Source organism: Podarcis tiliguerta (genome assembly GCF_965153285.1).
Source record: "Podarcis tiliguerta genome assembly, chromosome: 14".
In the NCBI taxonomy this organism is placed as follows: domain Eukaryota; kingdom Metazoa; phylum Chordata; class Lepidosauria; order Squamata; family Lacertidae; genus Podarcis; species Podarcis tiliguerta.
Genome location: NC_139547.1, coordinates 27,710,110 through 27,721,031, shown reverse-complemented (window position 1 = coordinate 27,721,031; position 10,922 = coordinate 27,710,110). Strand labels below are relative to the sequence as shown.

General features: G+C 46.4%; 1 long non-coding RNA gene across 1 annotated transcript; it reads left to right on the top strand.

Moving 5' to 3' along the window:
* Nucleotides 1–306: 306 nt before the first annotated feature.
* On the top strand, nt 307–9,833 carry LOC310663955. Its single transcript, XR_014504714.1, has 2 exons — nt 307–591; nt 9,586–9,833. It is a non-coding gene; the product is annotated as an uncharacterized lncRNA (long non-coding RNA).
* The last annotated feature ends 1,089 nt before the right edge of the window (nt 9,834–10,922 follow it).

Genomic DNA, 10,922 nt, shown 5'->3' with positions numbered 1-10,922 from the left:
AGCAACGAACCTCGCCTCCTATTTACATCTTGAGCAGAGACCCCCTCTGGGACTGTGTGGAATACTATTTGCATAGCCAAATTAGTCTCAGCCCACTTCCTTGCAGACAGGTGTCCACACCTCAAAAACCATGGCACTAATTGGGATCTTTGCTCATTGGTGGAATACAGAGGTCACCAATTAGCTGGGGACTGGGAATGGAGTGGGCGGTGTGTGTGTGTGTGTGTGTGTGTGTGTGTGTGTGTAGGTGAACTAAATCCATCCATTGCAGAAACCATAATGTTTTTCTAAAACACAAGAAGAGCATGTTCTGAGGGCGCTGCTGCTGGTAACGGAGACAGGGGGCTGGGGTGGAGAAGCCCCAGCTGGTTCACGTGGAAGCGCAGTACCGAATGATGCACACCCTGATTTTAATCGGCGGAATTTTGGAGGGTATGGTATCTTTGTTTTTCCTGGTGAGGGAGCCCCACTCACTCCTGGGAAATAGATGCCTGTCCCTTTTCTGTTTTCTGGACACAAGTTGGAACATGACAAGGGACAGCCTCCTGCTCAGCCCATGTAGGTGGTGTTTGACCTCGGGGGACCGATTCGGTCAGTCATGCCTCCCCTTGGAATTCACCCTGACTTTTGCTGTGTGGTGCAAATTTGTTAAATTCCATAAATGTTAGGGTGACCCATAAAAACCCAGGGACGCGTTCTGGCCTGTTTGCCGAGGCTTGCCCTCGCTCCTTTGCACAATGTAATTTTAACATGTCAATTTGCTCTGCAACAAAAAACATCTGGACTTCACATGTGCCAAGAGGGGTGGGGGTGGAGAGAGAGTGGGAGACGAGCCGGGGGGGGCAGTTACGGGCCGGCCTGGTCTTTTTTGTGCCGCGTTTTGTGGTCAGGGCAAAAGGCTCTTGGAGGAAAGCAATCTCTCTCAGATCAATTGCGGGCTTCTCTTGGCAAACTTCCCTTTGTATGCTGAAAAGATTAGTAAATTTTATCCTAATTAAAATTTAAGAAAAGCCAAGATGAGTGCGGAGACTATTTAACTGGCGTGCAGTTTGCAATTAAATTTCCTGCTGAGCCGCCTGCCCAATATTGACATCTCCTCTATTGGATTTTTCTCCCTCTCTCCAGCAATCTTATTATTTTGTAATCATGAATAACAACGAAGGAAATTAGACTTTTAGAAAGGATTTTCATTGCTGGATTGGAGTACAAAGCCCCACTACATTAATTCACCTTCTTAAGCTTGATCGCGTCAGATTCCTCTTTAAAGAAATAAAATGAAAAAGCTGGTTATGTAGAACCCCGCAGATGTCCAAAATTGGGAGAAACTCTCTCTCCCTCGACTCACCAGCTCAAATCCACCATGCCTTCCCTTAATCCCTAATAAACCCGATTTATCAGCCCTCCAAACCGAGACTGTTGTCTAGCGGACAGTTGTGACCTAAATAAGAGGCATCTCAAATCCATGTTTGAGCAAAGCACTCCCCCCCCCCCCGGGTTTTCTGTCCTCGGATCCAGCCACTCACACTGGTTCCCTCTGGGTGAATGAAGCATGGTTTTGCCCAGGGAACCAACACATCCATGGGCAAATGATTTGTAAAGGCAGCTGCGTACTGCCTCTGTTCGCTGGGTGTTTGGGGACAGACAAGGGGTGTGTGGAAGAAAAGAGCAGCAGCTCAGCGGTAGAGCATCTGCTTGGCATGCAGAAGGTTGCAGGTTCGATCCCCAGTGGAATCTCCAGGAATGGCTGGGGAAAGATCCCCTGTCTGGAAGCCTGGAGACGCGCTGCCAGTCGGTGTTGGCAATACTGAGATAGCTGGGCCAATGGTCGGATGGATTCATTATTATTTATTCATATTTCTATACCGCTAAATCACGAAACGTATCAAAACGGTTTACAGCATTAGACATGGACTAAGGTTGCTTCTTATAAAAAGAGCCATAGGGTGGCATACAGGGGCGCCGCCTCCCCCCCCCCCCCCGGATTGTCTCGCACGTAAGTGCACATATGCGTGGCGCTGGGAATAATTAAATAATTCGACACCAACCTGGAATCGCAGGAGAGTGCTAGGAAGTCCTCATGGCTCATGAGGAGATCCTCCCCAGAGCCCAGAGTCCAGAAAAGAGACCCCAAAGGTTCCAAAATGGCGTGCAGGAGCTGTCACTGCTGCTACGCAAACCCCACTTGACAGCTGTTGTGTGGGGAGATGTATTTACCACCAGGCTCCCCACTTACGTATATTTCGCTTATGCATGTGGGGGACCAGGAACGTAACCCCTGCGTAAGTGGGGAGTCACCTGTACTCAGAGTAGACCCATTGGAAGTCATGGACCTGGGTTACATAAGAGGAGCCTGCTGGATTAGGCCATCTCGTCTGGCATCCTGTTCTCACAGTGATCATTATGGGAAACCCACGAGCAAGACCTGAGCTCCGTAGCTTTCTTGCTCCTCCTGTTGGGCTCTGCTGCTGGAGAATTGCTTGAACCTATTGTTGTAGGTTTTGAAGAGCATTGGACATATTTCTGGAGGAGAGAGCTATCAATGGCTACTAGCCTCAGTGGCTGTCCTCTGCCTCCACAGTTCCAGAAAAACACAAAGCTCCAAGTAAGTCACTGTCCGGAGACGGCTTGAAAGGTTTATCTTTGCCCTAGTGAAGAATTGCACCCCCAAGTCAATGCTTCTTAAGACTAGCATTCCTTGTGTCCTGCTAAAACCACTTGGCGTTCCCCACTGAATGAAAAAATCCTCCACCCGTTTGCTGATTCTGGTTAATGTTTACCAAGAGACATAGAGTGGACAGGGCAACCTGACCTTCTCTCCCATTAGTCTTGGCTTTGAGTGTCTCTGTTTATCCTGTGCATGACAGCACGCTGCTAGATTTCCCTCCCACCTCCCCCCATGGGAAGAAACCCCAGATAATGGAGATGGTAATAATTGCACCATAATAATGATATCATTGATTAAAATAATGATAACATATTTGCTTCTGTGATATGCAACCACTTCCGTCACAGAGCACACAGAAGAGGTTTCGAAAGGACATGTCTGGTTGCATAAGAAGTCACCTCTTAAGGAATTAGAGGGAGAGGTTAGCTGCAAACAGATTCCAGGCTCTGTCCTGACAACAGACACCCTGCAGCACTTACAGGGTGCTTAACATGTAAACCATCATCTTCTGCTGCAGCCAAAGCTTGTGTTTGAAAGACAGAGGAAACAAATGTCAAGTCTAAGTAGAAAATGCTTGATACTCCCACTGGCTTCTTGGTGCAATAAACAGTGTGCTTGGTAACAGACTGGAAACATTTCCTAGGGCAGGGGAGCTTAGTGTGCTCCAGAAACTGCCAGACTCAAACTCCCAGCAGCCAATGTGGTCAAGGAGGAGGAGGATGGGAGTAAGATCCCACTGGAGTCCTGTGTTCAGTTCTGGGCACCACAGTTTAAGAAGGATTTTGACAAGCTAGTGTAGGATAACCAGACCCACTTGAGTCTAGTTAATGCAGGAAGGGGTTAATGCCATAGAGTAAGTTGTCCTGCCAGGCTTAACCTATATCGCTGCACCTCATCTTGGGAGGAATGGGCAACCAAGCCTTTTGTTATACTCAGTCAACATGTGAATTCAGTGTGTGAGCCGGTTGCTTCTGCTCAGCCGCATGGCTTTAACCAGCCTCTTTTGTTTCAGACAAGAATGGAGTATGAAAATAGCAAACCCCATACCAATAGTTACTGCCTGCACATCTTTTTCTGATTGCTGTACGGAAAAACACATGAATCTGAACTTTGAAGAGTTCTGTAAGGAAACAATGTTATCATTTACCAAACAATAGCTCAGTTGGTAGAGCATGAGACTCTTAATCTCAGGGTCATGGGTTTGAGCCTCACTTTGAGTGAAAGATTCCTGCATTGGATGACCCTTGGAGTCCCTTTCAAACCTGCAGTTCTAAGATTTTATGAGTTTGAGTCCAGCAATTTCTGGAAAGCCATAGGTTCCTTGACCTGGCCACAGAAGCCCCTGGGATGACCGTAAAGGATACATGAAGCACTTTAAGATTCTGGGCCTAGAAAACAGGACTCCGATTCATGGCCCACCAGCACAGAACATCTGATACAACACTGTGGGGAGAGAGGTTGGCTCATACGCTGTCTCTGCTGTAGGAAGTGGGATTAACAGCCATTGATGCACATCGATGCCTTTATCATTTGCAGGTGTAAGCATCTAAGGTACACTTAAGTGGCTCATTACGTGCAGGCGCAGCATTGCCTTGTAGCTGAGCATGAGAGCTGGCAGATTGAGCCCTGATTCACAGCTTGGCCTCTGTTTGATTGCCAGGATTGATTGGGCCAGGAGGCAAGCCTTGTGGTGGGACCAGCCGCTCCTGGCTGCCTTTCATCATCAGATCGCTCTGATGACTCACCTGGAGGAGAACCAGCTGGGAAAAAGAGACTGTGAATGTCTGCAAGCTTAATCTGGCCTGGCTTTGATGAGCGTTTGGTGCCCAGGTGTGCTGATCATGTGGGCAGAGAGGCTGGAGAAATGGGCTGGGTAGCATGCCAGGATCCTTAGACGTGTTGGCAGAGTGAGGGAGTAGGTGAACAAGAGCTCAGAGGGCCTTTTGAAATGGCTGTTGAATTATAGATACTCCAAGCCAGGCCTGGGTCACCCTGATGAGAGGTGATGGGTTGAAGTGGCCTCCCTCTGACGCCTCCCCAAATGTAGGGGTACTTGTAGGAACAAGTTTATCCCATTGCTTGATTATAGCCCTTTACTTATACAAGAACTTGTGTGCCTTCTCTGCTGTACATTTAAATGCATCCTCTGTTTTACTGATGCTGTAATATTTTCTAGTTTTACATAGTGTGCCTGATATAAATTTATTTATTTCATACCATTTGTACACTGCTTGATTGTAAGAAGACCTCAGTGCGCTTTACAAAGATGATAAAGCAATATAACTATCAGGGGAAATGGGGAAAACAACTCTGTAAAAGATTGGAAAAGGATAAAATCAGCAGTAAGTAAAACACAGATTAAAGCAGCATTCTACATGTCTGGGTAGGCTTGTTTAAGCAGAAATGTTTTTAGCAGGCACCAAAAAGACTATGGTGAAGGGGCCTTCTTGGATGTCCATCGGCAGGGAGTTCCCGGGTGTAGGTGCTGCCATACTAAAATATCATTTTCTTACAAATGTGGAACAAGTATTATGTGGCCCCTGAAACTTGGGGCCACAGTTGCAGTCAAACAGGCATATGTGGGGTAAGGCGATTTTGCAGGTAAACTGGTTCCAAGTTGTGTTATGATTATTACTACTGTTACTACATTATACACAGTTATGAACACTGCCCCCTCGTGTGTGTATGTGATTACCAGCAACTATCCTACCGTCTTTCCCTTCTGTGGCCAAAGTGTTCCGAACATCTGAATCTCTAGGGAAAGCACTTAAAGTCTATCCTTTCCATTCTGCCCTCTTTTTCTTCTTGCCTTACTTGAAGAGATGAGAACTATATTGGAGAAATATCATTAGGCTCCCCAACCAGAAGAAATATTCACGAAATGCAGAGTCATAAATAAGCAAGCAGCAATATCCTGCTGTAGAGAGACATAATTTCAGTCTTTAGGAGCTGAGGAGGCCCCTGGGATGGCATAGATAAAGCCTGTCTGGCCTTCCTCTTTTTGTAAGAACAAACAATGCCATCAACAAGGCCCTGGTTCCCTCAACCAATGGAACAATTCCCTCAATGGAACAAATGGACACCAACAGATCCTAGAGAGATTTTTGGAGTAGCCACCACAAGCCCACTTGCAACGTGGATAGTTGACTACTACGAGGACCACATCTGTCCAGATACCAATTCGCTGACTGCGGATGCCACTATTCCTAATTTTAATCAGCAAAGCTCTTTGCAATTCTTGGGGGTGGTTTGCTCATATGCCAGCCTGGTAGATGGGCCATTGGAATACCTGTTTTGCAGCTGAGGTTCAAAGGGAGCCACTTGTCAGGGCTAGAGGGTGTCTTCATGGGATATAAAGGACCCTGGATGCTGTTGCTGGTTTTGTTTTGTTCAAATTCCATGTGTGTCTTAATTATTTGCATTTTTAAAAAACCGAAAAATCAGAGATACTTTCTTATAGGGCAGTATATAAATATTGTAAATAGGTGGGGGTGGTATTGGTTTGTGGGTTTATTATTATTATTATTATTATTATTATTATTATTATTTATTTTGTGTTTTTATCTTGTATTTTTATGTTGTGAACCACCCTGAGCTCTTCAGATGAAGGGTAGTATACAAATTTAATAAATAATAGTAAAAAAATAAACAGCTTTGTGGCACTCAAATCAAGCATCACTTGACAGTCAGTCCATCATCTGACCTGGAAGGTGCTACCTGTCTTGAACCTTTGCAGTTCACCATACCTGCTGGGTAGCTAGCTTTGGCCTTGGCAGAATGGAGGTGAGATGGAGCAAGACTTCAGCAGCACCCTGGACAGCTCCCTGTATGGCTTAGGCTGGAGGTTCCATAAGAGCAGGATTTAAATGTTGTTTCAGCACCACCCATCCCCAGGCTGAGAATTAGAGGGGAGCTGAAGCTCTGACTTCTGTGAAAGGAGACTCTTTGTTTAAAGTGGTCCAACGTGCTTTAGAAATCATTGACGGGGTCTTTGTAGACCACAAGCTTAATATGAGTCAACAGCATGATGCACCAGCAAAAAGAAGCTAATGCAATCCTAGGCCCCATTGCAGAGGAGGACAACCAAGATGTTAAAGGGTCTGGAGTTGTGTTTAGCCTGGAGAAGAGAAGACTGAGAATTGACATGATAGCTATCTTCAAATACATGGAAGATGGAGCAAGCTTGTTTTCTGCTGCTCCAGAGCCACAGCAGATGAATTCAAATGGCAAGAAAATTCTAACTGAACATGAGGAAGAACTTTCTGATGGACTCAAGAGGACGAGATGGAGGAGGAGGACTAGTGGGGATCACACCCCCTTCTCCTGATGCTACAGGAGAAGAGGGAGACAGCCTTGATTTACAGCAAGGCTTTGGGGAGTTTGAGGAAGGTCACAGCGCAGAGACAGACGAACAAAGGAGTTGGGATGTGTTAGAAGAAAGGGGGGGGGGGATTGCGACAGGGCAGCCAGCTGACATGTTGTCACTGGAGAGTATTTCTGATCCCCCTTCTCCAAGCATTCATTAAGGGTGCAGGAACAACGGAATCAGAAACTTTTGGCTACAAGCAGCCACCATAAGGGAGGCTGCTGTTGTTAGGAATGTGGGAGGAGGAGCCCAGTTTGGAGCAACGCCATGTTAAGGCATGTTGTGTTCTTTTGTCTCTCGCTATTAAAGGTAAAGGTACCCCTGCCCGTACGGGCCAGTCTTGACAGACTCTGGGGTCGTGCGCCCATCTCACTCAAGAGGCCAGGGGCCAGCGCTGTCCGGAGACACTTCCGGGTCACATGGCCAGTGTGACATCGCTGCTCTGGCGAGCCAGAGCCGCACACGGAAACGCCGTTTACCTTCCCGCTAGTAAGCGGTCCCTATTTATCTACTTGCACCCGGGAGTGCTTTTGAACTGCTAGGTTAGCAGGCGCTGGGACCGAACAACGGGAGCGCACCCCACCGCGGGGATTCGAACCGCCAACCTTTTGATCAGCAAGCCCTAGGTGCTGAGGCTTTTACCCACAGCGCCACCCACGTCCCTCCTCTCGCTATTAGGACTGAATAAAAACTAATTAAAAAGGGACTCTTCTTGTTTTCTATGCTCTTGCTGCAACCGGGGGAGGAACGGTTTTCCCAAAGCTTTGGCAGAGCCTTGACAATTAGGGAGAACTTTCTGATGGTAAGAGCTGTTTGACGGTGGAAGGTACTCCTTCAGAAGGTGGTGGGGTCTCCTTCATTGGGGGCTTTTAAACAGAGGTTGGGTGACCATCTGACAGGATTTTAGCTGTGATTCTCAGTCTTCTCTTTTCCATGTGAAACACCACCTGTCCCCTCAACTGTTCCTCATAAGGCTTGGTTTTCAGACTCTTGATCCTCCTCCTCTGCACACGTCTAACTTCGGAGAAGGGCATGGGCAGAATTCTGGGCGTGTTCATTTCTCCCTTTGTGCTCCAGCAGGAAAAAACAGAACAGATTCACAATGAGCAAAAAAGGCAGCTGGCTGGCAGCTGATGGAGACAGTGATAGCCTTCAACTGAAAGACCTCAGCACCAAAAGAGACATGGTGGGAGGAAGGGACCCAGCTTATTGTGAGGCAAGTTTGTGCCGTTATTAAATTAGATGATGTTTTTCAAAGGAATGACATGCCGATCTGTTTCATTCCAGTAAATATGTAATTTACATTTAATTCCAAGTAACCTTTCCAGGGTTGCTGAGGTGTGAAAGAATTTAATGACACAACGCTACATTTACGAAGATGCCATTCATATTCATTAGGCTGGTGCATTAGCAGGCCGGCCTGTGGCTGCCACGCTGATATATGTTGGGGCCTTTACAGCTTCAGTTTATGGGAAAATAACAGCGCAATGCAGCGGAGCTGGCTGTTGTGGCTCTGAGATGCACCAAGAGGCCACAAAGGGTGAAAGATATGGCACCTCTGACCTGCGGCTGGGCAAGGCCTTTTTTCAGGCTGCAGGCTGGCAAATTCAGGTGATACAATGAAAGTGGGCTTAGTTGAATAGCAAACCAGATAAATGTGGGATAATAGCAGCAGCATGTTAGCCACTCAAAATGAATAGGAAATTGTTGTCGTTCAGTCGTGTCCGACTCTTCGTGACCCCATGGACCAGAGCACGCCAGGCACTCCTATCTTCCACTGCCTCCTGCAGTTTGGTCAAACTCATGCTGGTAGCTTTGAGAACACTGTCGAACCATCTCGTCCTCCATCGTCCCCTTCTCCTTGTGCCCTCCATCTTTCCCAGCATCAGGGCCTTTTCCAGGGAGTCGAGTCTTCTCATGAGGTGGCCAAAGTATTGGAGCCTCAGCTTCAGGATCTGTCCTTCCAGTGAGCACTCAGGGCTGATTTCCTTAAGGATGGAGAGGTTGGATCTTCTTGCAGTCCATGGGACTCTCAAGAGTCTCCTCCAGCACCATAATTCAAAAGCATCAATTCTTCGGCGATCAGCCTTCTTTATGGTCCAGCTCTCACTTCCATACACCACTACTGGGAAAACCATAGCTTTAACTGTACGGGCCTTTGTTGGCAAGGTGATGTCTCTGCTTTTACTTCATATATTCATAGAATCGTCAAACCTTAGAATTGGAAGGGACCCCAAGGATCATATAGTCCAATCTTTTGCCCAACGTGGAGCTCAAACCCACAACTCTGGATTAGAAGTCTCATGTTGAGCCCTCTCACAGAATAGAGATACAGTTCTGCACAGTTTTTGTGCAAACATACCAGGAGGAATGTTCAAGAGACAGATTGTCTAAAAGTGTCCAGACTTGGTTAGGCTGGGGGTGCACTGTGCCAGGGCTTAAACTGGGTGGGGCAGCAAAGGCATTTGGGCCAAGGCCTGAAATAAGGATTAAAAATCACTGCAGATATTCAAAGCACATTTCATCATGCAAGGTTTTCTCTTCCCTATTCCAGATTTGGAATAATTAGACCTGTTTCAAAAGCATGAAGTTGCTGGGATGCAAGGTGCAGGCATAAGCAGCCGTGCTGCCGAAGCTTCTTATTGGCTCTTTGCTTGCAGCCTAACACAGCAAAGTGCATTTGGGCCAAAGATCTTGCAGGCCGAGGGAGAAGAATATCAGGTGTGAAGGAGCAATGCAAAAACAAATAATGTCTCCCCCTGCTTTTTATACACACAAAAATAAAGGAGATGTTTTACTGCTCTCTTCTCTCAATTCTTCATCTCAGCCGGAGAGAAAGAAAAGCGAGTTTTGTGATGACGCTTGAGGTTGTTCTGGAACACATTAAGGGAAGCAATTGGCGGCGCTGGTTCCTCTGCTCTGCATTCTGACCACATGCTCCAAAAATTGCAAATGGAGATTTGTTACATTTCATTTGCTCCTGTCCCCAAGAAGCCATTTGTGATGAGTCTGTATCTCCCAAGAGGCTGTGCTCAAATCAAAGGGAAAAGAGAGAGGATAGAGGAGACGATTGGATTAGCACATCTACAAAACACACACACACAGAGAGAGAATTCAGTGGGGTAACTTAAAGATTATCTCATTTATTGTGGCCTGAGCAGTCCTGGGCAAGAGCCGAGGTGTCATGGGGTGGACTCTCCTCCCCCTGCCCCATAAGCACCACTGAAGTTTTTCCTCCTGGTTCTGGGATTAAATACCAGTCAGCTCCAAACAACGTCTTGCAAGCACAACTAGCGATAGGGGTGCAACTTGATTCAGGTTGCATTGAAAGACAAACCTATCCAGTTTGCACTTTCCATAACAATATAAGACTTCAAACACAGCCGTTCTTTGAGAATTGCTCTTCTCAGAATTTTGCAATGCAGTTTTCCAGACAAGTAAATTGTACAGAAATGCACACACTGGGGTGTAGAAGATTGCATACAAAAATGTGGAGATAGGAGAAATTTGTACTAAAGTGCTGATGAAAATTCAGGAGAGGGGTTGTTGTTGTTGTTTTTGTAATTGCTAACTTTCCCATACAAGCATCTTATTACTTACCGTACTTGATAACTTCTGCATGGCTTTCTACTGCAAAGTATTGGAAGACCCTAAATGCAGACCTATTTGGGAACTGGATCTCACAACTCTGGGACTTAAGGGACAAACTGACAGCCCTTGTCCAAAAGAGTTGAACAGGCAAGAAGACCGCTACTGCTGGCATAGTTTCATGGCACATACAACACTGACAGAACATTGTAAGACTATGGTTATAGGCCTCTGAGAACACAGGGCAAAATGTGGAATTTCTGTTTAAAAACTGAAATGACTTAAAAGCAGTGCTTTTTTCCT